At 38.5% G+C, this 27,553-nt stretch overlaps 1 protein-coding gene across 1 annotated transcript in view; it reads left to right on the top strand.

Moving 5' to 3' along the window:
• Window positions 1-6,977: 6,977 nt before the first annotated feature.
• FAM83B (family with sequence similarity 83 member B) overlaps window positions 6,978-27,553 on the top strand; it is a 78,372-nt gene continuing 57,796 nt past the window's right edge. The window contains exon 1 of the mRNA XM_053603686.1: window positions 6,978-7,049. The gene's annotated coding sequence lies outside the window, so the exon portion shown is untranslated. The remainder of the gene's footprint in view (window positions 7,050-27,553) is intronic.

Below are 27,553 nucleotides of genomic sequence, written 5' to 3'. Positions count from 1 at the left end.
GACTGTAGGATGTGGGGAGGTGAAGGGGTACCAGTAAAGAAGGAGAAAGGTTAGAATAGGCGGGAGAAGGTCACATGAAGGGCTTTGTTGTTATCTTACCGTAAATGTTTTATACTTTGAACTATTTCATCTTTCGTCACTTAATTTCTCAAATCATCACTGGGCTAACCCAATGGAGGACTGAATATATATTAGAATATAATACACTGTGCCTACTAAAAAGGATATACGCAATAAACACTAGTTTTTCACTTCACTTTCTCCTTGTTTCCAGTCTTTTTCTCCCTTGAGTGCATACAATCCAGTTCTGTAGTTCTCAACTCTCAGACTAATTGCCCCTTCTTGGTTTTAAACAAATACTTTGTAATATCCACTTACTATACTGAAACATAAGTTGAATTCCTTGATAATAAAATTTAACTTACAAATATAATTTTTAAAGTAATGTTGTGCCCTAATTTTAATATAAATATATTTATAAAAAATTCTATTTGTTAGAGTATACAAATATTCAGACATAAATAAACCAGAAGACGGGAAGAAGTCATCAGATGCTGGACCTATGGATGGCAAAGGAGACTGATGAATTTTATTGTAACTGTGGAGCAGTTCTGTTAGTGCCCTAATCTATAAAATGATGAATAATCCCTAGTGAATGTCTAAATTAAGCAAATTTTGTAATTAGATCCTATAATTCAATGCATATTAAAACTGGGCTGAAATTCTCTTGTATTGGTATGTAAAACAAGTTCTCAACGTAGGTAATTAAAATCAGATTTTTCACCATGATTATGTCTAGCAGGTTTGCTGCTATTTGCCCAGGACATTAGATCATTTTCCATTGTTCAGGATGTTGCCCTTCCCTGCCCACCAAATATCAGTGGAGCCTCAATCATTGTAACATTTTCCAAATATACCATATGATTTGGTCCACTGAGAGCCACTGATCTGATTGGAAAACAGGACAGTGGAAATGTTACATTATATCCAGAGACTTCAATAAGAGCTCAGCTAAACAATAAAAGGAACATTATAAACTCTCATATTGTTGCGAGAGAAATAGTAAAGGGATTAAGTCTTAGGGATGTTGCAGTCTGCACTGGAGAAAGCTGGAATAAGATAATGTAGAAATGGAGGCGGCTCTTGAATGATGGCCAATCCGTTCAGAGACAGGGAGGTACCTGGGAGGCATCACGGGCTGCAGATGCACTGAGCAGAGGTGTGTAAAGGTGTGATGTACAATTAGCAGCCAGTGATACAGAATTGCAGCCATCCCCAAATTAAGCCTTCCAGAAAAGGCAAGTGGTGTGGCAGTTTACTGCTGCTCTTTTCTTTTTTATTCATTATTTCAATCTGTTTTCCTCTCTCTGTCTTAATTATAAAAGTACAAGTTATATCCCAGATCTCAGCTGACTTCTGTGAAATCCAGGCCAGGTAGTCAGTCACTCTAAAGACACCAAGAATGATCATTACTTATGTATTTCTACATAATTCAAACAACATAGGGCTGCAGAGGATGCCAATGGTATGTTAATAATGCCAGTGATAATGACCTTTACACACCTCTATGCTAAAATACCTTTGTTAATGTGTATTCATGTTCATCTATGACAAAAATAGCTTATGACTTTAGAAGTTAGATTTAATATTTTTAAAGATATTTGAAATGTACAATTTTCATATATGTTAACAAATACCGGTAGCAAAAGACTAATCAGTACTTTATATCAAATATCTTCTATGAGTAGTGAACAGAGACTGACTCTGCTCTGCCCTTCCACCTAATGACATGATTATGCATTGACCAGCAAAATCAGCAAGATTTTTAAAGTTATTTGTGTGTATTATAAAAATGTACAAGTCCGGGCTCAGCAACTGTAGCACAGTGGTTACGGCAACAGCCACATATACTGAGGCTGGTGGGTTCGGATCCAGGCTGGGTCAGCTAAACAACAGTGACAACTGCAACACAAAATAGCCGGGTTTTGTGGCAGGCACCTGTAGTCCCAGCTACTTGGAAGGCTGAGGCAAGAGAATCACTTAAGCCCAAGAGCTTGAGGTTGCTGTAAACTGTGACGTCACCACGCTCTACCAAGGGCAACATAGTGAGACTCTGTCTCAACAACAACAACAACAACAACAACAACAACAACAACAAAGGATGAACCCTAATGTTTTCATGTGCTTGATCTGCCCAAGATAAAGAGAAGAGGGAATGCATCACAAAAGGGTAGCATCTAATGAACTTACCTATATAAAAAATAAGGAACCATGATTTTCTGCTCTGTTATTTTATTACTCTTTACCTCATTCCCTGAAATAATTTGTTGTACAATTACTTAAACTTTTACAGATGCTTGCAGCTTAAAAAAATAATTACCCAATACAACATCATAATTTTGAAGAATGGAGGAAGCACTCAGTAGAATAATGTGTTTCTTCTCCTTCTAAACATCTCCCTAATTTTAATTAATTACATTTGTCTCCACATTGCTTTTCAAATATTCGTGCCATCTTTTTGAACTTTGAGTGGTGTTTAATTTGTTCCATCTTTACATACACAAACATACACACACACATCAAAAAATCAGAAAAACACAGGATTCCTAGTTACATTAACTGCTATGCTTTATTAATCTTTGCATACTCTGCCCCGACCAGTGCCTGGCATAATGCCATTCTTATAAAAAACTCTCCATAAATGTGTTGAGTTAATGGCACTTACATAATGTTTTATATAACAATTTAAATGAGTGAGATATATGAAGTGATTATGAAGCTCATTTCAATAATTTCCACAGTAGTCATATATGAAATATCACAAGACTACTGAACTAATGTGATGATTCATCCCGTAGGAGGTTTTGCCAACACTAATAGGAATTTTGCTTGTTAACTTTCCCAGAGTACTTGGGGAAAATGTTTTTGATGCAAAGATCTATGTTCTTATTGTTAGACATAAATTATTTGTGTATTAATGGCTTTATTTGCCTGGAAGCCATGGATGGCCCTGCACTACATTAAAATATGTACAGATGGTGCCCCCCAAATGGTATACAAATTTTAAGAAAGGAAGAATCTGCATTAAATTTGTAATACTCAAGTCATGTTTGATTTCTGCAATTACAAGATGTGATCAATGTGCCTTGTCTTCATCTTTTGTTACCTGCATATATTGAATATTGCAATTTTAATGCAGTTTTTTCCTTTGTTAAATTGTGTATACATTTTTTGGCACCCTCTATATATGTATGTTCTAAAGCTCTTGAAAGAATTGGAATCCTAGTACTTCTTCTGTGTGCAAATAATGACTAAGACCTGGTAACCAATTGGAATACCTACTTGTCATAGTTCTAGAAATTTTTGAAGGTACCCATGTTTGTTAAAAGGAAAATAAACAATTAAAAAAGAAAAATGTCATCTAGAACATAATTTTCTTCTTTCTCAATAAACTTCAGCTGCTTTCTTCTGATTTTTGTCTCTTTTATTCTTATCTATTTTTTACATGTACACTCTCTGCATTACTATAATTCACATGTATTTCGTCTTTTCAATTAAATTGTAAGTAGTCTGAGGTCAAGAAATAACAGATTGCTGCTTTTGACTTCTCCTGTTCTTGAACTCACTGAGGGAGGCAAATAAAGACCTTTGAAATGTAATTTAATATTTGATACAAATATACTTATTTGTTCTTAGACTTCAGACTAAATTCTTAAGAATGGGGTAAATGTGTAATGAAGATTGATTTGTTTTGTTTTAGACAGATTTTTCTTAAGAACCCCTTAACCATGAGTGCAATCTTCTCACTCATCCTATTACTGACTTTTAAAGTATTCATTGTAAGATTCGACTTTTAGGTCCTGTCTTCAATATAACCTATCCTTTTATGTTTTTAAGCAGAGAGTTGAGAAGTTAATTGGCATCGTTTTCATATGGAGAGGTTGAAGTTTTCCGTTTCCCTTCCTGAACCATCTGAACCTTGTTCAATGCCCACTATACTTTCTTTCCTCGCTGTTTCCTTTCCTAAGTCATTTTCTGAGTACCTTTAGCTAAAGAGATCTCCCTAAGATCTGTAAAGTAACTTCCACATGGTCCTGTTCCTGCCTTTCCTACATTTTACATACATGCCCATTTTATGTCTTCCCTCCCCTCCCCTGATGATTTTTAGCAGCTTAAAAACCAAGTTATTTCTTTCTCTCTAACTTCCATATCCAATCTGACTCAAATCGCATTGTTTTCCAATCTCATTGACTCTCAAATTGGTCTCTTCCAATGTCCACTATCCCCACCCTTATCATAATTTTCATATCACAGCTAGGCATAGATGCTCTTTCTGACTTCCTAAAATCTATACCAAAAGGTTCTTTTATACTAGATTAATCATCATATCACCTTTAGTAGACACCATATGTTTCACCTTGAAATCAGGTTTCTTTGCAACTTGACACCCCGTATAATAACAGTGGCTGCTTATCATATGGGGCTTACCACATATCAGGAGCTGACATGCTTCAAACTTTCTAATTCATAATTCCCTCCACAATCTTAGATCATAAATAACATTGTCTTCATTCAGTAAAGTGAGAATACTACTCCAAACTTTATTTCTAAACTTACCTTCTACCACAATCATGTCATGATCATGGCCAAAGCTGGTAACTGATTTGGATGGTCCTGAAAGGTGCTTTAACATTCTGCCTCTGGCTTTTACTTTGCTCTTTCAGCATCTACTCACATGCCAAGTTCATTCCCCTGCCACATCTGCTTATCAGTTACCCAACTCAAATTCCAACAGTACCACTGAGAGAGGATACCTGGAAAAAGTCAGGTCTAAGAGAACAGAGGTCTTCTCAAGGACACCCTAAGGATACACCTGTGGGGTCCTCCCCAGTGGTGACTCAGCTCTTAGGAATTTGTAGCAACTTAACTTCCTGGGACCTGAAAACTTCCACTTCTGTAAAAGCCAGAGCCCCCAGCTTGATTCAAACTGACCAATGAGAAAGGTACCCATGGGCCTGAATTTTTTGACTAGAGATAAAAACAAGAAGCTGGAGCCAGTCAGGGAGCACTGCCATTTTGAATTTTCCTGTGCCCTTGCTCCACCAGCTGAAATAAAGCCCCTCCTCTTTTAAACAAGTGTCTGGGTGCCCTCCACCTTGGGCCTCACCTGCAACAGTATGGAGTTGTCCGTATTCCTCACCTACCCTTTTTAGGCTCCTAAGGGTGTGGTCAATTTTATGTTTTCTCATCCCAGTAAGAAGGGAAATCTCTGACATAGCATAGTGCCTTTAAATGGGAATTCTCCTGCTCCACGTAAATTTTCCTCTTTTTTGTTTTAAATAACTACCACTCTAGTAGACAGCCTTCTTTGTGATTTCATTTGATTTATATACATGATTGCATGTCTTAGTAAAATCATACTTACTGTGAGGATTTTAAAATTTGTTTAGTGCAAATATTTTTGATGTATTTAAAGTAGGATAAGTATATATTTACAAATACAGTCTCAAAATATGCATAAATATTGCACCTTTAAGAAACATGTAGAATTATTTTCAAAGGCTACAGAAGCACAGCAGTGTATGAAGGACCACAGAGAAAAGGAACTGAATGAGAAGAGCAATTACACATCAAAAATGAAGACCAGAATTGGTAAAGTATTAAAAAGTGAGACACGGAAATTAGTAGGAATAGAAGGAAATATTAGTAACTATGCCAAATAAGACAATTCTCTACATTCTTTTGAAGAAAAGAAACTACAGCTCACAGATGCTCACTTACCTTTGTACTATTCTGGAACTTGCTTCTGCTTTTCTGCCTTTGGCCTTTGCTCTAAGGTTTCGGTACCTAGACTTCTAGTAAGCTTCATTCTTCAGCCTAAATCAGCTCATCAGTCAGTCAAATCCCAACAGTTAATGTTTCCCCAAAGTGTTCTATTCAGGGCAAAACAGCCATAAAAGTCATTTCTATTCCATTTTATAATAATATACATACCATGCCAGAAGCTTAAAATATGCCCATTATTACCCTTAATTTCATTCTTCCCGTACAAGGCCGCATTTTTAACATTTGCTGCCAATGAGTATATCTTGAAGACACATGATTATACAAGTGATTTATTATGAATACTCATATTAAACTGAGATATAGGCCAAGCCATAAAAAAGGAATTTTATTAATTGTTGTATTTTATGTTGAAACCAAATTATAATTTCTCTTCTTCCATTACATTGCTCCACAGTCTCCCAACTAGAGTGACCTGCTTTTCACGTAATATCCCTATTTTGGACAATGTTCTTTCATCCCAAATCAGAAACTAGGACAGTTCAAAGTCGGTCCTGAGCTTCTGATGATATTTAAAACTCTTCTTTCATATAAAAGGTAACTGCCCGACCCTTTTCCTTCACTTTTCCTCTTCCTTGACTTTTCCGCTGGAAACACGTCCAGCGGTTGAGCAGGGTTCCTCCTTGCGGGCTGCTGCTGGGAATCACCTGCTGTGAGCTGAATCCGCCCCATTCTCTCAACAACTCTGGCTTTCACCTTGCGGCCCCCAGACCTCCCCTACAGGCTTCCCGAGCCGGGAGGCCGGCGGGCGGGACCACACCCCTGCTCCGCCGAGACCCACCTTCTTCCCGGGTCCCGTCCCGTCCTCCCGGGTTTCTGCTTGCCCCAGCCCAGGTGCTGGGACTTGTAATTGCCGCATAGCCCGAGGGCGCAGGAGAGAAAGGCTTTTTTATACTTCGCTAGTGGAGGGCTGGGTTTTTGAGTTCAGACAGGTTCCGAGGCGCTTTCTGGCTGCGCGGGGTTTGGTGTGACACTCCTGGAACTTGCCGCAACTCGTCTCCGCACCGCCCTTTCTCGGCTCTGCACCCAGTCGGTCCTCAGGAGGTGCGGTCCCGGCCGGAATGAGCCTCCCTGGGCGACCTGACGCTCGGCAGGTAACTCCCTCCCCTCCGCTGCGCCCGCCGCTTCCTGGGCGGCCAACCCTGCGCGGCGGGCGCGGTGCGGTGCGGCGGGCGCGGCTGCGCGGGGTTCGGCGCGCTCCTGGGGTGAGTGGGGTCGGCGCCCGGACCGGGCCTCGGGGGGTGCGGGGGGTCGGGGGCCCGGGGGGCCGGGAAGCCGGGGAAGGCGGGGAACCCGGGCGTAGGGGAGGGGAAGGGCCTCTCCCCCGGAGCGCGCGGGATTGGAGAGTTCGGTGTCCTCGCCCTCTCTTACTGTCCCGATCGTGTAGGTGCCAGTGAGTCGAGAACCCTGAAAAGTGAAGTCCCGGGCCGAACGGGTCGGATCCCCGGGGACAGGCGCCGCCCCGCGTGGAGCTAGGTTTGTTCCCTGGGAGTCCGCGGAGGACCCCGGGGAGGGAGCCGGGAGGAGGTGGCGGCGGGGACCCCGGGAGACGCAGAGTCGCCGCGTAGAGGCCAGAGCGCCCTGGCTGGGGCGGGCGCGGGGAGCAGGACTGGAAAAGAAAGTTAGTTTTTCCACACAAACCCCTTATTTGCGTGGGATCCCGCTCCTGTCTGCTGGTGGGCGGGGAGCCGTGTTTCTCCAACTCGCGCGGCCGCAGTCTCTGTCCTCTGTAGTTCCCTAGGAGCCTGTGATCCGCGCCAAAGTTTGAGAACCCTGCTGAGGATTCAGAGTCGAGTCCAGGAGACCGCTTCTGGGCAGTACTTAGGCCTGTTCTCTGGGACATGACGGGCACTTCTTACAGCCCATGCGTGTGTGCCTTGCGGGAATTTTGAGTATGCAAAAAACCATAGCGCTCGGAGGGGGGAAGACAGCACGTGGGCCTAGGCTCAGAGTGGTGAGGTTATAGGTCTCTCTGACCTGGAAGTGCAGACGAGAACTCAGAAACTGAACACTCAGGAACAGGCACGCTGGAGGCAAGCAGCCCGGGCTACATTTAGTGCCCAACAGCTCATTTCCAAATTCTCACTTGCTAAGCACCTCGCCAGGTTCCTGGCAGGCACCTCCCTTCTTTCTCTTTCTCACTGATCCCAACAAGTGCCAGGGCCCCGGGGAGGAGCTCCATGACTGAGGCTGATCAAGCGACCGGAAGGGGGGCAGTGATGAAAGGAACCTAGAGGAGAAAGTTGGGTAGTTTATTATTATTATTATTATTATTATTATTATTATTATTATTGTTATTCTGAGTAACTAATGAATGAGAATGTTGTGCACCAAGATGGTGCCACAGGGACAGGAGGGCTGGGAGTGAGGTCTTTGTTGGTTTCTCCCTGTCTTTCTGATGTTTTCTGAAAGGTAGGAGTCCCACACCTTCCAACTGCAACCTCCGCTCCCTTGCTTTTGGGACTGCAGCACAGTCTGTGTGTCCGCCTGTTCCGGGTGCTGGCTGCACCCTGCAGAGCCTGCCTGAGGGGCTGGGAGGATCCTGCCTTTACAGCTGGCAGGCTCTGGACTGCAGATGCTGAGGATTTATTGTGGGAAGCATTACCAATTGAACAGTTGCTGAAAGAGTTAGTGTAGATGGAGATGAACCACACCTCTGGTGCTGATTCAGTGATGTCTTTTATGATTATACTTTTGGATTTATAATTTAAACTATACGTGGCTAAACTCTTTGGAGATGAATTGATTTTATTATTTCTTCTAGTTTATCTCTTCTTGCTACCACCTCCATTTGCAGTTTTTTTTTTTTAAGTCTCAGATGGTGTTCTGCCCACAGTACTACTTTTATTTTTTTATTTTATTTTATTTTTGCAGTTTTTGGCCAGGGCTGGGTTTGAAACCACCACCTCTTGGTATAAGGGGCTGGTGCCCTACTCCTTTGAGCCACAGGCACCGCCCCTCCATTTACAGTTTACAGTGGAAGTTCATTCATTGAGAACTTTCTTTCTTTCTTTTTTTTTTTTTTTATTGAGAGCTTTCTTGACAGGACTTGCTCACCCTGCAGCAACTCTTCTAAGTTTCCCATTCAATTACATTATACAAAACTGAGTTGCCAAAATGGAACGTTGTTATACTTTTAAGTCTGCTGAATCTGGTGGTGAAACTGTGATCCCAGTAAAACAAGCCTCTTCCAAAACATAAAGATGGTGAAAGGAGGGCTTTTGGAAAGGCCCCATTTAGCTTAATTTAATTAATTATTAGTAAAGTTACAAGTTTTCCTTGTTTAGCTAGTTAGGTAAGTTTGCTTGTCTGTCCCTTTGTAAGTTGCAAAATGTGAGTGTCCCAGGGTTGTTTCACAATTGTAAGTCTGCTGCACACAATGCTGTTGTTAATTTTGAAATGTACTTGTGTTCCTTTGATTTTTAATATGGGAGTAGGATGTATTTTAGAACTTTGTCCTTGAAAGTTCCAATTTTCATTTGAAAGTCGGAATACGACTTCACTCTGGTGGGAACAATTCCAAAGGTGGTTATTCACCACCTTTAAGGATGCCATGGATAAAATCTTGTACAAATAATACTTAAATCTTGTCAAAGATCAAAGCTACTAACATTTGTATGAGAAAATATATCAGAGTCATCAGAGCAAGCTTTCTTCCGACTGAGGGGGACTCGTGGGCCTGGGGACTGTCTCCCAGCATACAAGGGCAGGACAAACTTCCCAGGGCAGTTGGCACTCCAGTTGTTGGCAGGGTGAGTGCTGAGGGACGCTGAGATAGAAGGTGGAAAGGGTGTGCTCTGGGGAAAGGATACGAATGGAGGTGAAGTCAACTAGGGGCAAGTTGGCTCTAGACTGTGGAGGAGAGTGCATTAAAGAGTAGCATGGGGAGTTGAGGAAGCAAGGGATGTTTTCAGTGGCTAGGATGCTGAGAGGAAGATGAGCCTGGGTGGAGAGATGATCCAAACATAAGGGATATTCCTTGGGCACGTCTGTGTTGGAAAAATGGTTTAATCACGTGATCATGAAACTTTTCCTCTAGGGACATCTAATTACTACCTAGCTTGTCTTTTATTTTTAAACTGTCCTGGGAGGAGGAGCAGATGTTCCCTAAAGGCTCATGGCACTTATCTTTTGAACCATGTGTGTCAGGTAATTTGTAGAGTACTCATACCTGGGGAAGGCCAAATAGCAATGGGAAGCGTCTCCTGAACACCAGTGCAGGGTCAGGTGCAATGTCCAGGTTACTCCAGTGCCCATGCGGAGGAGTTATGCAGGGAAGGTGATATGTAATGGCTAGAACTTCACGCTCCTCTAAACTGTCCATTTAGTAAACATATATTTATTGGCCATTTTGTGTCAAACAGTGTGATAGGATAACATATATTTATTGGCCATTTTGTGTCCCTCAGGGGATAGGAAAGTAACAAAATAATCCTGGGTATTAGAACTCTTACAGTATAGGAACCTAGTAGTAATTATAAATACACACAGAAGTAATGGTTCTGGTCCCTTGATTTGGTATTTCCTTCATATGCTCTGAAAGTCCCAGCAGATATTATATCTGTTCATTAATCATTTGTGAAATTGAACATTAGCAGACCTGAGTTAGTCATTATTTTGGACAAAGTATTTAAATTCTTTTGGCCTTTCAGGTTTTTATACTGGAGTTGTGAAAGGTTTAGAGCAAGTGATCATACCTGTATCCTACCCTACTCAGAAATTTCTTTGTGATCAGTTCTTATTGAGAGTACTATAAAATAATGTTAACTAAGATCTCCCCAAAGCTATCACTAGGAAGCTCATTATTTCCACTTCTGTTGCCAAATTTTCATTTTAAAGGGTTTTAGTTCTCTCACATCAGGTTGATTTTCTGATTGCACAAACATTATTCACTTGGGGAAGAAAAGGCAGTTTTCATAGCACTAAAGCCTGGCACCTTCTAGCTGAAAGGCAGTAATAGAATCATTCACCATGAGATGTTTGTCTGCGTTGTCATTTATATACATGCATAAGCAATGATGGCTTTCATTCTTAATAGCACATTGCTCCAAATACTTAGTCTCATCTGAGTCATTCAACAACTGTTTCCTGGTGTTTTAAAAGAATTTCATTTTTCTCAAATAAATGTAAGTCCACAGTTATTTGTCAGAGAAGGATGCAATTCAGCTAAATTGTTTTTGGAGTCAGTAACTATTGACAGTATCCCTCATGATTCTTTTCTTTAGTCTCAACCCTTCCTTTCTTTTTTCATCTTTTTTATGCTTTTCATCTTTCCTGTCTTATCTCATCCTTTCTAACCCCCTTTTATTCAATTTTGTTCCTTCTTTTCCTTTCTTTCTTTTTTTTTTTTCCTTTATGGTTCTTTTATCTCTTTGTCTTCACCACCCCCCCCCTTTTTTTATTCCTTCTTACCTCTCCCCTTGTTTTTGCTTTCTACCTCGTCTTTCATATTTCTTTTTATTTTCTCCTATTCCCTTATTTATTTCTCCATCTGCTCATCCAACTATTTACTTATAGTTCTCTATATCTGTCAGCTCTATCAAAGCAGTTCTCTACATTGGTACATTATATGCTTCTAAAAATCTGTAAAAGTCAAATTACAGGCAAACCTCCTGTCATTGTGCCTCACTTTACTGCAGGCCATAGACGCTGTGTTTTCACAAATTTAAGATTTGTGACATCCCAGCATTGAACAAGTCTATTGGTGCCATTTTGTTAAAAACATATGCTCCTTGTCTCTCTGTCACATTCTGGTAATTCTTGAAGTAATTGAAACTTTTTCATTATTATGTTCACATAGTGATCCATGATTAGTGATCTTTGAGATTGTTACTGCTTGGAACACCACCAACCTTGCTCATATTAGATGGCCAACTTAATCAATAAATGTTGTGTGAGCTCTGGTTGCTTCACCAACCAACCTTACCCTATCTCTCTCCATTTTCTTGAACTTCCGTATTTCTTGAGACATAACAATTTTGAAATTAAGCTAATTAATAATGCTACAATGGCTTGTAGGTATTTAGATGAATTTGAAGGCACTTCAGGTCAAAAACTAGAATGATTAAGCTTAGTGAGGAAAACATGGTCAAAACCAAGATATTAGGCCTGTTATGCCAAACAACTATGTTGTGAATGCAAAGAAAAAGTTCTTGAAGAAAATTAAAATTGCTACTAGTTCTAGTGAATCCACAAATAATAAGAAAGTAAACAAGACTTATTGCTGGTAGGGAAAAATTTGACTGGTCTGGATAGATGATCTACCAAGCAACATTCCCTTACATCAAAGCCCTTGCTCTTCAAATCTATGGAGGTTGAAAGAAGTAAGAAACTGCAGATGGGAAAGTTGGACACTGGCAGAAATTGGATCACGAGTCTGAAGGGAAGAAGGCACTTTTATAACATAAAGGCATAAGGTGAAGCAGCAAGTCCTGATGAAGAAGCTGCAGCAAGTTACCAGGAGATTTAGCTCAGATCACGGAGAAAACTGGCTACATTAAACACCAGATGTTAGCATAAATGAAACAGTCTTAGATTAGAAAAAAGATGCCATCTAAGACTTTCATAGCTAGAGAGAAGTCCATACCTGGCTTTAAATCTTCAGAGGACAGGCTGACTCTTGTTAGGGGCTGATGCAGTTGGTGACTTTAAGTTGAAGCCAACATTCATTTTCTATTCAGAAAATCCTAGGGTCCGTAAGGTAACATTAAATCTACTCTGCCCATGCTCTATATATGGAACAACAAAGCCTGGATAACCGCACATGTTTAGAACTTGGTTTATTAAATGTTTTAAGCCCGTCTTGAGATCTGCTTAGAAAAAATTGTTCCTTTCAGAATAACTGTTGTTTACTGCCAACGCACTGTGTTGCCCCAAGATGCCTGATGGAGATGTGCGAAGGGATTAAAAATGTGGTTTTCATGCCTGCTAACACAATATTTATTCTGCTGCCCATGGATCAAGAAGTTATTTTGATTTTCAAGTCTTGTTATTTAAGAAATACTTTTCATAAGGCCATTGCTACATAGATAGTGATTCCTCTGAGGGATCCAGGCAAAGTAAATCATAAACTTTTAGGAAAGGATTTACTATTCGAGATATTGTTAAGGACATTTATAATTCATGGGACAATTGTTGAATTGTTAGTAGCTGCTCTGTCAGTTAGTAGCTGCCAAATTCAAGGCAAGACCCTCAACTAAGAGAACAATTGTGACTTGCTGAAGGCTCACATGATCATTAGCATTTTTTAGAAGTAAAGTATTTTTCAGTTAAAGTAAGCCCTTTTAAAAAGACATATGCTATAGTACACATAATAGACTACAGATAAAAAATCAACCTCAACCAGGATTTTGGAAAAAGTTGATTCCAACCCTCTTGGATGACTTTGAAGGTTTCAAGAATGCGGTGGAGGAATTTACTACAGATGGGGTTGAAATAGCAGACTGGAGCCTGAATTGCTATAATCTCTTTTTATTTTATTTTATTATTATTTTTAATTTTTACATATACATGTGTTAATTAGGTTTCCATTTTTTTTTTTTGCCTTCACAAAATTAAAAAGACTTGAAATTTAATAACGATAACAATGTTTAAGATAAGGACTAGAAACAAAAACCTCGTAAAGAACCAACGAACATAAATACATTCAGAAAAGGAATCAGACAATTGCTACATCAAAATATTAAGTGATAATAATAATTATTAATAATAATGCAAAGAAAATAATCTTACTTTAAAACTTGAATAGATGTGGAGATGCTTATTCAGGATGAGCAAATAAAGTGGTTTCATGAGATGGAATCTACTCCCCTGGAAGGTGCTGTGAACCTTATTTAAATGACAACAAAGGATTGAGACTATTGCATACACTTAATTGATAAGGCAGTAGCAGAGTTTAAGAGAATCAACTCCAATTTTGAAAGAATTCTGTAGGTAAAACAATCTCAAATAGCATCATCTACTACAGAGAAATCTTTTGTGAAAGGAAGTGTCACTCAATGCAGCAAACTTCACTGTTATCTTATCTGAAGAGATTGCCACAGCCACCCCAACCTTTGACAACCACCTGCATCAGTTAGTAGCTGCCATAATCAAGGCAAGACCCGCAACTAAAGAAGTGATTGTCACTTGCTGAAGGCTCAGATGATTATTAGCATTTTTGAGAAGTATTTTTCAATTAATGTATGCACTTTTTAAAAGACATAATATCATAGTACCCATAATAGTCTGTAGTATGGTGGGAACATAACTTCTATATGCCCAGGGAAATGAAAACAATCATGTGACTAGTTTTCCTGCAATATCCACTTTATTGCAGTGGTATGGAAGTGAACCTACACTATGTCTGAGGTATGCCTATATATAAAAGTCAAGTAATAAACATGTTATGAAGGGAATTTTATTCCCTATTAGCTAACTATACATTTATAAACAAAATTGAAAACTACACTTTAAGGTCAAATACAATAATCAACCATATATTTTTAGCATTTTATGCATTTAAAAAATAATTGTCCTTTTTCTTTATAATAGAACATATGTACCATGATCATTTGATCAAAATCAAAGGTTTGTTTCTTTGGGTATGTCCAGCAAAGATATTTCTATCTTTGCTGCATGATGGAAACAATTACCACTATCCTCAGAACTTTCATTTTACAGTTTTCAAAAACTTGTAAGCTCAAGATCTAATAAAATATTCTAATAAGTATGCAAATAAGATGGTAAAATAAAAAATACGTAGTTATTGAAACTACGCATTGGCATGCTGCCAGCTCCATTGTAGAGCATGTTGAAATATTTGGTAATTGATGTATGAAAGATGAAAATTATTAAAGGGATGTTATTTTCTGGGTCAGTGTCAAAAAGTTCAGCTTTTCAAAGGTCAAAAGAACAAAGCAGAAGACCACTTGTACTTATGATTGAACTTTTGTTTTAAAAAATCTCAGTAGGAAAATAGTATTGAAGAAAGTTAAAATTATACAAGATGTCTACAGTTACTATGTCTGTCAATGTTAGGCAAAACAGTCCATATATAGCAAAAGTAATGTAGAAAGTGCTTTATTTCAAAATTACTTATTTGTGCAATACTAGGCAAATTCATGTACACTTATATCTAAATATACTCTCTGAAATTAGTCACCTTTGGTTCATAGACAAAACCATGACTCAGAGCCTTGTTATTAACATAGGGTCTTCAAACTATTCGAAATTCCATAGTCTGTTGATAGAGCAAGTTTATTCCCATATAGCATGTTACATCATGTATGTAGAAGAATTACAATAAGAAATTTTAAAGGAAAAGAGAACAAAAATCTCCCCCCAAATCTTTGGATCCAACCTGTGGTTTCTCAGAAAGCTGGGACAAATCCAAGATATGATTCACCAGAGAGTTAGGGCAGAAGCTTTTGGCTATCCTAAGTAGGTGTGTGAATGTATCACATATAGAGTAAACAGCTTTATAAAATAATTAATTGTTTGAGTTAAAGAAACTATCATTATCTTTGATTTTAATATAATAGCATAATGATGCCAAAATAATTAAGCTTATTTTCTATGTTTTGTATGAGTAATTTTCTTGATTTGTATGTAAGATGGTTAAAACTGAAACAATGGAAGATAATTTGGGGTAACATGATAAATGATGACATCATGGGAAGACTGCTAAGGTCCTTCCAGTTAAGAATATATAGTGTTCCAGGAATTGCTAAGTACTCCCATACTACTAGGGGAAAGCTTAATAGGAACACTTAAGAGCCTTGCCTTTGAAATCAGTTACAACTTTGAGGGGCACAAAAGTGGAAAAAGCAAGAGTTGTGTACCTATGCATGAATACACACATGCAGGTAAGTTGTGTGGAGTAGATGATAACCAGTGAGGGTCACAGCACCACGTGGCCATGCCTTCCCTGTCTCCCTTAGTGTTACACTGGCATAAGCCTGAAGAACAAATGAAAGTGAAACAAAGCAACTGCCAGATGCATTTTCTAGTTCAGGTGTGGTTTAAGCAATTGTGACTAGAGTTCTATAAACAGCTTTGCCTCAGCGTTGCAGCCTCCCAGGTTAGCCCCACTAGCAGAGGAATTGAACACAATTGGCGGGGGAGAGCAGGGAACCCACGTTACTGTTCATATGAAATCCCCAACTTAGAAGTTGAGCACCATTTTGCACAATTAAAGATATACTTCTTTATCCCTATTTATTAATCCTTGTTTATAGAGCACCTTATTTCAAGGGTAATATAGCTAGCTAAGCAGGCTAGATCAAAAGTGAATTCTAAAGGAAAGGACTAATAAAGAATTAGTAGGCATTAAGAGTATTCTAGACATTCTGATTATTTGCATGGCTCTTAAGTTACAACTAAAAACTTTTCAAGGTAGATAGATCATTAACATTTAATTTTTTTTTCTTTTTATTGCATTCTAACTAAATACATTTCTGTCCACTTATACAATATCCACACATTTTTTTTCTGGTTTTAAAGCTCTATTTTCTAACAGTCTGAGATTGTTTTTCTCATGCTTAATATATAACACTTTTACTTTTGATAGCTATTCCTAAAATAACTAAGCAAAACACATTTTTTCTTAAGACATCTTATTTACAGACTTCTCCTTTTTCCTAACAAGGCATGCTGCTCTTGTTAAATGTATTTGGGGGGCTGTTTTAAGGGTCATATTGGAGCACGTATTTATTATGTTTTCCTACAGCATTTACTCTGTAAATGTCAGCAAGTACCAAGAATGACTTTTTTTTTAAAATCTTAAATAGACCAAGAGGTGGGACAAGGGGACACATGACACATGTTCAACACTTCACTCGATGCAGCTCTTGCTGCTTACGATATTTTTGTCTAAACGTATCTTTGTTATAAATTGCACTGAGGTTTTGAAACTGAGGTTTAAAGACTGAGCCCTACTTCCTGTGTAATTCAGGGAATTGAGGATGGATGTTATGAAGGGAGGAGTACAAGCAAGGCTGAGGGGCTAGTTGATAGATCCCTAGTTATTTCTCCTTGGCAATTGCACCGTGAGGGCGGAACTGAACACACTTGTAATGGAAGAGCATAAGACTCCTCCAAGACAGTGGTGACAGTCAGGATATGGAACCAACAGGATGGAGCATTGATACCTTAGAACAGGTCATTTCTGTGGCTGTTTAAACAGCCTCTGTTTTAGTGAAGAGGATATAGGCAATAGCAAGTAAATAAATGAATACCTTAATCATTTCATAGAATAAGTACAATAAATCAAGGCAAGGTGATAAGATTAAGTATGGTCGAGAAGGGTGGGTTCTCTTTAAAATGAGCAGTCTGGAAGACCTTTTGAAGAAGGTGACTTATGAGTAAGATAGGAATGGAAAAAAAAAAAGTATTCTAGGCAAATGGGACAACTAGAGCAAAGATTCTAAGGTGGGAATTAACTCAGGATGCTGAATGAGGAGGAAAGAAAACGTGTTAGATAGCCAGGGAAAGTATCCACAGAACAGTTAGGATGTGTGCGTCTAGAGGAAGGTCTGTCCAAACTACAGGACGAGGGGACATGCTGATTTTGTGAGGACTGTTTTTGCTTATCTGTGGTGCTCTGATATCAGGATCACAAAAAGTATGCAAGTATGCACAGATCTTTTTTTTTTTCCTTTCTGCTAATTAGTTTTCATTGGTGTTTGTGTATAGAAAGTGTGGACCAAGACACATTTTATTCTTCCACTGAGGTGCAGAGAAGCCAAAAGGTTGGGCACCACTGGGGAGCAGTTGAGTCTGGAGATTTTTGAGTCATCCTCCATGGATATAAGACTGGAAAGGATCATTCCTGGGAGAATAATGAGAAAAGAGTGAGGAGAGAGATAAGCAGACTCTCATGTCCAAACCTTGACTGATAACAGGAAAATCAATAGCTTTGGTGGTATTTGAGGGAAATTCTTAGTCTTCTGTCCTAGAACCCAGCATTCAGGATATCTGAGCAATGATTTTCAGATGCCATTGGAATTAGCAGTAGTCACTATTGAACAGTCATTTACATATCTAATATTCTCAAGAAAAGGAGATTCTCATCCTATTGCAAATTTTGCCTACTTTTAGAGTGGGCAGATCTGTGTTCTTCTTGAACCCAGAATCTGGATTTATATCTGGATGATTTATTGGGTGAACTTATACCTTTGCCCTGTTTTATTAAGTTGGAAAATAAAGATGTCAGCTTACCAGGGGCTGCTCTGGAATATATATATTTACACCAATTCACCTGAATTATATACCAAACATCTGCATCATAATTTATTTAAACATCCAATTAATCCTTTCTTTCTGCTGAAATAAATTTATTTAATAAAAAAACTGATACCAGAAACAGTAAAAATCAGTAATGTTTTGTAGCTAATTCGTATCACTATTTGTGTTGAAAAACAAAAGACTAAGGGATAAAGAACTTTAGTTCATTACAATTAATTTAAATGCTCAGAAACTACTTCCAGAATTACTTTAACGTAATTGAACAATGAAAAATACAAATTTTAGGGAGACTCTCCAAAAGATATTTGATACATAGTATCGGTTCTTCTGACCAGAGTTCTCATTTGAAATTACTATTTGTGTTTTTGATATGGACCTGTAAGTCTACCCAGTTACTTTTACAGTAATCAATTTTTGATTATTCTTTCAGAAACCCTTTACAAATGGGTAATATGTTATATTGCCAAAAATGTATTTAAGGGCAGCTCCTGTGGCTCAATGAATAGGGTGCCGGCCCCATATACCGAGGGTGGCGGGTTCGAACCCGGCCCTAGCCAAACTGCAACAACAACAACAAAATAGCCTGGCATCGTGGTGGGTGCCTGTATTCCCAGTTACTCATAAGGCTGAGGCAAGAGAATCACCTAAGCCCAAGAGCTGGAGATTGCTGTGAGCTGTGACTCTACCGAGGGCAACAAAGTGAAACTCTGTCTCTTAAAAGAAACAAAACCAAAAACGTATTTAAAATCTTAAAAAGTTCTGCATGGGTATTACAATTGTTAAAAAATTAACCTTCAGCATTTCTGGCTCTAACCAATTCTCATTCAGTTCCCTTGAGTTATTATTAGTGTATTGTAGCTCATTATGTAACAATTATGAAGTTACTGAGCATTAAGAATTGCCTTCATCAGACCGTCTGTGCCCTCCCAGAGCCTGTAGTCTAGGGGAGAGGATGATGCATGTGGGTAGTGCGTGAGAAGCGATGCCCCATGCAGGGCATTGCTAGGAGAATTCCTCACAGTGCCCGCCGTCCATGCGCTAGCCCGAGAGTTAGCGATGACACTGTGTGTCAGTGATCTGCTTACTATGTCCCAGTTACGTGAATCAGGGGGTATGAATTTTTTTTTCCCTTTGTGGTTCTTGTCCTCATATAGCTTTATTCCTGCATTTCATGTGTTCTTAAGAATTATGAAATTTGGATGGACAAGGTTTTGAATCACCAATTCCAGTCATACATGAGTGAGAAAAGAGGTGGCTCTTCTAAAGGCCAAAATAACGATGAAGGTGCTTCTTTTTTTAAAATTTGCTTTTCCTCATTGCAAAATAATGCATATTCATTGATAGGCATTTGTTAAATACAGAAAAGTGAAAAGAAACTTCAAAAAAAATGACCTGTGGAACCACCAAAGAAAATCATGCACATTGTGTGTGTGTGTTTGTTTTATTTTTGGATGCATGTTCTCCAGTAATAATTTTGCTCTTACATAGCTTTGTAACCTGCTTATTTATCTGCATAGCATCATGACAAGCATTTCTGCATGCTGTTAAAACCACTAGAAGCAGCTTTCAATGTTTTTGTTTTTGGATTTGAGCTCAGGTGTCTATAATGTTATTTAATTAGCTTCAGAAAAAAATATATAGGCTGGAGCTTCCATGCTGGTGAACATACTGACTTGCTGAGAGGGGGGTGTGCCAGGAGGGGACATGGAAGTTTCCCATTTCCCCTAGTCATGTGTATCTTATACATTTAGCTGTTCCTGGGCTATATCCCTCATAATATACCTGAAACAAGCTTATTTTAAAACACGTGTGGACATGGCAAAGGGCCTAGAATTTTCTAAGCCCTTCGAGGAGAGGAACAAAGCAGAGAACCGAGAGTATGTGACCTCAGGACTATGACATGGTGTCATGTAATTTTCAACTAAGGCAGGAATGCAATCCAATGGGGAATAGAATGTCTTTTTAGTACGTAGTCCTGAAACAACTGGATATGTATACGGAAACAAAAACAAACTTCCTGCCTCATGCTATACACATAAATTAATTTGAGATGAACGAAAGGCCTAAAATATAAAAACTCACATTATAATACTGCTTAAGAAAATGTTTTATTGAAACTTTGTTTTATGTACATTCCCTGTATGTTCACTGCAGACCTCCCTGACCCTCAGCTCCTGTCCCTGCTTGTGTCAGATCTCTAGGGCTTCAGGGGGGTACGTGATGTTATTGGGCAACATTTTTCTTTAAAATGAGAATTTAATATTTCATTCTTTAAATTGCATCAAATTGTTTTAGTGAAGAAATTGTTTTATCAAAATCTTCATTACTCATAAAATGGGGGTGGGGGCTGATCTATGATGTGGTATCTTGGGTTCTTTCTGGCTCTAAAACCTTTGTGAGTTTAGAAAATGATGGAGGAAGTGGTGAACCCCAGTTTTAATGTTTAAGGTCCAGAAGCAAAGGGTCTAAAATCTATTCCAAAGCTGTGGGTTTTTAGAGGCACTGGGTCTGTCCAGATTACATGACCTCTCTGGCCGAGCACTGTGGGACATCAAAGGAGGGCAACATGGCGGACGCCTCTGAGCAGCTTTAGGGTTTTGCTGAGGGAGTCAGCCCTTGTCTCAGAAGCTGGGATTGTGAGAAGAACACGGCGTGACTCTTAGCAGACCAGAGTTCTTACCCCGTGTGTATCGCCATGACACTTTGAGTCTATGGTCTGTTCAGAAGGACAGTTTCCTCATCTGTAAAAAATATGGGCCTAGATTGATTAATAAGTGTGTTGTCTTCCTTTTTCTTTCTTTTTTTTTGAAACTCATCACCTTATTTTTATTTTTTATTGGAAACTACATGAAGCTGAACTTTGAAGGCGGATTTATTATTAAAGAAAACCCCTTCCCAGATTACAACCCAACAGTTTTTTAAAGCAGTTTTTATGGCAGATATAGACTTGGGGCCCTTCATCCGATTTAATCCCCACAGAAACTCTCTGAGGTACATAGTGCTATTTTACTCATTTTCCTCCTTAGGAACATGAGGCTGAGAGCCTTGAATAAAATAACTGAGGTCTTACAACCGAGAAGTGGCAGGGCAAAGGTCAACACCTGTGCCACTGTAGATGCTGTGCCACTGAGCCAGCCTGCAATTTTGTCCTTTACTCTTCAAAATACCTTTGCTTCCCAACTTTATGTAACTGAAGACTGCTCTTCTTTGTCTCTCTTAGTATTTTTTTTAGATGAGACATTTGAATTTTTCAATTGTTCTCCCTAGACCCCCTGCTTAGTCCTGGGCTTTTGTAATATTTGATGTAAATTTAAACTTGAGCATAATATCATTCATATTGATTTATGATTTCACCATCTTAACATCATTTTGACTGTTTATTCTGGCATCTGTTGTTTAATTCTTCAGATTCTATCAATATGTTCCTCTTTATTCATCCAAATAATTGATGAATAAAGCCCAAGAATAAAGCCCTTTGGCATGGTACAAGACAGCCTTGTCCCATTCATGAGAGCTTCTGGAAAACTAATATCATGATAGATTGCAATTCAGAACTAGTTTATTGTTTGCTAAAAGAATAATTTATCTTTGATTTGCATTTTAAACTGTGCATAGTGTAATCCTCTGGAATTTGAACATTCAATATAACCTCTCTCAGTAAACTGTTTATTGTTTTTTTCATACATTTCTCTACAGAAATTATTAACTAAATGCCTCTAATTGACAGTGAATTCTTACATTTTAATGTCATTAACATATATTGGGAAATTTTCCCTCTGATATCTGAAATTTCTATACTTTAGATCAAATAATAGCCAATACAAACGGACGCTGGCCTTATATTGGCATGAAAGTGGTATTGCCCCCACACTCCAATTAAAGGACCTTAAGGAGATTAAGAAATGATTAGGTAATATGCACATGGATTTCCCGTTTGGGACTTATAAAGTGAATTGAAGGCATTTTTGTTTGTCCTTTTTATGAGTTTGATAAGATAGGCGTTTCTACTGGTGACCCACACATGAAGATGTTTGCACCCGGCGCCCTGTGACTGAGTGTGGTGTGTGTTCATGTACCCCCCAGGTTGCCAAAAATTATACTGTGTGGATGACTGTAGTCTGTTCTATGGGGCCACTTTTTCATAAGGGTTATTATGAAGCCAGTTTTGAATCCTTTAATGAGGTTGAATGCCCAAATTAGATATAAATTACAGCTGACAGCTTGAGTATTATTGTGAATTTTTAATTTACTAGTAGACTCTTTAATGTTTTAATTGTCATCTTAAATTTCTGGTAATCAAATTCAAAGACAAACACAACCTTGACAGCTAAATATTTGAAGAAAGAAAAGATATATGACTTTCAACTGTTATGGACCAAGGATTATGATTTTGTAAGACAGATGTTCAGAGGCAATCCTTTTTGAAACGTTCCCTTACCTTCAATAGGAAGAAATTCTGGTAAACATTATAAAGTCAGTCACCAAAACAGAAAAGACTGATTTCAGAATTTTTTGTCAATATTTGAAAGATTGCAAAATGTTTCTTAATGATGTTTGCTTAATACTTGAAGCTGTATCAGAGAACTAGTTTCATTGTATCATATAAACACAAAAGAAGTCACATTTAGATGGTAAATTTACTTTTTTATTAAGTGTGAAGTTTAAAAAACAAAAGTACTTTTGTATGCATTTGTATTAGTTTACTAGTACTGTTGTTATAAAGTATCACAGATATTTGCTTAAAGTAACAATTTATTCTCTCCGCTGAAGACTGTTTAAAATCACAGTGTGGGCAGGGCCACGCTCTCTTTGAAGTGCCCCAGAGGAATATCTTCTCCTTGCCTTTCTGTTATGACTGGTGTTAGTGGCAATTCTTGGCATTCCAGTCCCTGCCTCTGTAGTCACCTGGAGTCCCCCCACCCCTCTCTGTGTCTATCTTTGTGTCTCCTCTCTCCTTGTAAAGACGCCAGTCATGCCAGAGGAGGACCCTCCTTGATCCAATGTGACCTCCTTTTAACTTGATTACATCTGCAAAGACCTTATTTCCACATAAGGTCATATGGCTGGTACTGCAGGTCAGGACTTTAACATACCTTATTGGAGGATGGAGTGCAACCAACCCATTTAACAACTGAAGAAAAACAGCTGCAGAAAGAAAAAGGGTAACAGCAATATTAGTGCCTGCGATCCTTTCTGTATTTCTTTCAAAGTCCTGACTTTGGCTCATCTGCTTGCCATTAGATGAGTACAGCCTCAAATTTCTTGTGATTTAAGAAAGCTGTAAATTTCACTTTGGAGCATTTTTCCACTGACCTGTTATTTCAGAAGTCTTTTCAATTAATCTTCTAAGATCATAAACCATAAACAAACTGACAAGTTTGGTAGTTTGTTTTATACTATAGGCGATTAAATAATTATAAATTATATGACATTGCTAATGGCTCGACAGAAAACATTATCTTTTTTAATCTTAAAATCTCTTATGATCAGACCTTTTTATGTATTTATAGTAATTATACTACAGCAGATAGTGAAAATGAAAAACTAGTTATAACAATATAAATAATAGTAATGTTAAAAGCTAAGTACTAGAACTGCATTGTCTCATTTATTCCCAAAAAGACACAGTAAGGCAAAGATTGTTGTTATTCTGGGGCAGCACCTGAGGCTCAAAGGAGTAGGGCGCCGCCCCCATATACTGGTACCGGAGGTGGTGAGTTCAAACCCAGCCCTGGCCAAAAAAAAAAAAAGATTGTTGTGATCCCTCTGTCTACATATGCCCAACCTCAAGCTTATAAACATGTGTAACTTGTCCAAGAACTTCATTGTAATTGATGAAGCAGGTTAACCCTGTCAGATGAGCTGCCGTCCTCTGTGCTATGCATTGATTTTATTTTTGTTATTTTTCTATTCAAGGCTTGTGACATTGCTCATTAGTTGATGTTTTAATGAAACTTTTTTTATTTTGAGATAATGGCAGATTCACATATATTTGAGAGAAATCATATACAGATTCATCATAGCCTTTACGCAGTTTCTCCTAGTGATACTATCTTACAAACTTGAATAGTGAATTGCAATCAGTTTCCATTGCCACCAAAATCTCTTCTTATTGTCTTTTTTGAATGCCACATCTACCCTGCCACACCCCCAATTCCCTCCGTCTCCCCTGGCAACCACAAATCCGATCTCCATTTCTATAATTGTATCATTTCAAGAGTGGAACATCTAACCAAATAGAATTCTGTAGCACGTAACCTTTGGGGATGGATGTTATTTCACTCACAATAATTCTTTGGAGATATTTCTGTTGTCGTGTGCATTCATTTTACTGCTACTAAATAGTATTCCATAATACGGGTGTACCACAATTTAATACTCACCTGTTCAAGGATGTTTGGGTTGTTTCCAGGTTTGTGCTGTTACAAATGAGTGGCTTGAACAGTCATGTATAAGTTTTATGTGAAGATAAATATTCATTTTTTCTTTTTTTTTTTTATTAAATCATAGCTGTGTACATTGATATGATCATGGGGCATCATTCACTAGCTTCACAGACCGTTTACCAAGTTTCACATATATCCTTGTAAGATGCACCGCTGGTGTAATCCCACCAATCCCCTTCCCTCTACCCACTTCCTCCCTTCCTCCCCTCCCTTTCCCCCTTCCCCCTATTCTTAGGATAAATATTCATTTTTGTTGAATAAATCCCCAAAGTGCAATTGCTATATGTGTGTTAGTTGTATATTTTATATATGAAATAGCCAAACTGTTTTTCAGAGCAACCTGGGCATTGAAATAGATTTTTTATGCCTTAATTTATGTCTTTATATTTATAAAATTTACATTTGGAATTTCCTCTTGCCACAAGTGACCCTAAATGATCAATATCAAATGTAATTTGTAGTATTTTTGAGGCATGGATTTGTAATGCTATTTCTTTCTGGAACCAGTGAGTTAAATGACAGATATGCCTAGTGGTCTGCTCAGCTTTTATATCATAGTGACATTTAATTTTTCTCATTAACTCTCCTGGGTAAGTAGCTGAAGTTTTGGGCCTTTTTGGAGTATATTTTTTACTTAAGACAATGAACACAAGCCAAGATTTCAGGCAAACAATGAGCAAGAAATTTCCCTTGATCTTGGAAGTTTATTATAGATCCATTGAACAGGCTGGAATGTATGGAATCAGGCAGCAAGATCAAGAAAAATGGTTGAACAGCAAAAATTAAAACCAGTCATCACGTTCAGCCTCCCATCTAAGCTGTTCGAGACCTTTGGGAGGAGAGTAAAACGTGAGCCTACGACTGCATTGAAGACTCTGGGCTGTCACACAGAACATTCTCATGAGCAACAGGAACTTCTGCCATGGCCTACAGTTTCCCACCCACTAAGCAAATCCACTGCTTTTTTTTGTTGCTTTTCCTCTTTATTTATTATCAAAAACTAATGTTTTATAAATAAATCGCTAAGGAAGGAAAAGGAAAAAAAAGGTAAAAGGTAAGGGTAAGGTAAAAGAATATAGTCACTAGGAGTTTTAAATAGTTATTAATAAAATAATGGCTAATTTTATACATTAAAAGACAAACCTAATTGTGTTCTCAAATAAAATCCTTCACATGTTCAGTGATTAAACTGCTGGGAACGTTATGAGATTCAATAACTAAATTCAGGGGATATTTTATTGCAACACCCATTCATACAAATGCCACTCATTGCTTTGTTGTTCTGGTATAGAATTTGTGTGTGCATGGTAGCTTACAAACAGCTCTTATGATAAAGGAGTCTCGAGGCTTAGGCTCTTCAGCAGAACAATATCAAGTGTGCTTATCAATCTCAACCATGGACATTTTATCCTAACTTCTTGCTAGTGGCTGTTGTGCTTTTCCCTATAATACGTTTTTCCCCATGGCATCTGGCATTGTTTTTGGATTAGTCCCATAATGTTTTCCTTTTTTGTTTCTTACAATTTTTTTCCTTATAATTGATTTCTCATTTTTGTCTTCGTGGTTTTATTTGCTTTCATAATCTTTTTGATCACCGATTTCTCAGTTTACACATAGTTCACAAACAAATCTTTCACAGTTGTAAAGTATTCATTTGCAGAAGCAGCTGAGAAACAAGTAATATTTTCATGATCTTTTTGCATCTTAATGCCCAAATAGGTAACAAATGTTTAATGTCACGTGGCATAGAAATTTATAAGTTAAATTAAAAAAATGAGTAGGCTTTCAGACAACTTAGACTGTTTATGAACAGCTAATAGTTCCTTGGACTTTTAACAATTATGAATGACAGACATGATTTCTAATGTAGTCACCAGATGATGGTTGTCACTTTGTGGGCTGGAATTATCAAAGGAAGACTGTACCTTGTTAAACTTTAGGAAACCATAGAGATTGATTCTGCCAACCGAATGCAGAGCTTATTACATTGTCAAAAATGAGTGTAATGTGCAAAAGAGAAGTTTAATGAGTGTTGAAGGTTATTAATTCGTGGTATATCATGCATATAAATCAACTTGATGAAGATTTCTCACCTTGGGCACTATTGGCATACTGGGTGGCATATATAAGTGGCTCTGCCATGCTTTTTTTTATGTTTAGTAGCACCCCGATCTCTCTACCTACAAGATGTCAGAAGCCCCCCTTCAGGGGGTTACATTTAAAAACGTCTCCACAGGGGCGGCGCCTGTGGCTCAGTCAGTAGGGTGCCGGCCCCATATACCGAGGGTGGCGGGTTCAAACCCGGCCCTGGCCAAAACTGCAACCAAAAAATAGCCGGGCGTTGTGGCAGGCGCCTGTAGTCCCAGCTACTCGGGAGGCTGAGGCAAGAGAATCGCTTAAGCCCAGGAGTTGGAGGTTGCTGTGAGCTGTGTGAGGCCACGGCACTCTACCGGGGGCCATAAAGTGAGACTCTGTCTCTAAAAAAACGTCTCCACATATTGTCTCCTGGGGGGGGGCAGGTCTCTCCTATCGAGACCACTGAACTTGAATGAAAGCTGTTTGAAGAAGAAGATGGTACCTTCTTACACAATGATGGAGGAGTTTATGAACGTTTCAGCACATACTGCTGGAACACATCAATAGCATATTAACTTTAATTAGATAAGAAAACAAATTTTATTTCTCCATACTCTATTTTCACACCAGCAGATGTGCTAGATGGTGTCTCTCCTTTTGCCCTTGGAGGGCAGCATGTTTTCAGAAAGCTCCACCATAATATTAGTTAGAGCAAGAAGACCACCTTCCCCAGAATTCAGAGTCTGCGTTGTGAAGCATGGGATCCAGGGCACAGTTCTGGTTGCCTTGTCTTGGATCAGATTATGACCTCAAGCTGAGGCCTCTCCAGGAGACAGAAATGAACATGTTCCATTTTTATTCTTATGTCAAATTTAATCTTGAGGCCTTCTGTCTGCTTACACTCTGTAAAAGTTCCGAGCTCAGGAATAAGGAGGGGATTGTCTCCACTAAGCTGGTAAAGT

The sequence above is a fragment of the Nycticebus coucang genome, chromosome 9 (assembly GCF_027406575.1).
Source record: "Nycticebus coucang isolate mNycCou1 chromosome 9, mNycCou1.pri, whole genome shotgun sequence".
NCBI lineage: Eukaryota > Metazoa > Chordata > Mammalia > Primates > Lorisidae > Nycticebus > Nycticebus coucang.
This window is presented reverse-complemented; position numbering and strand designations above follow the sequence as displayed.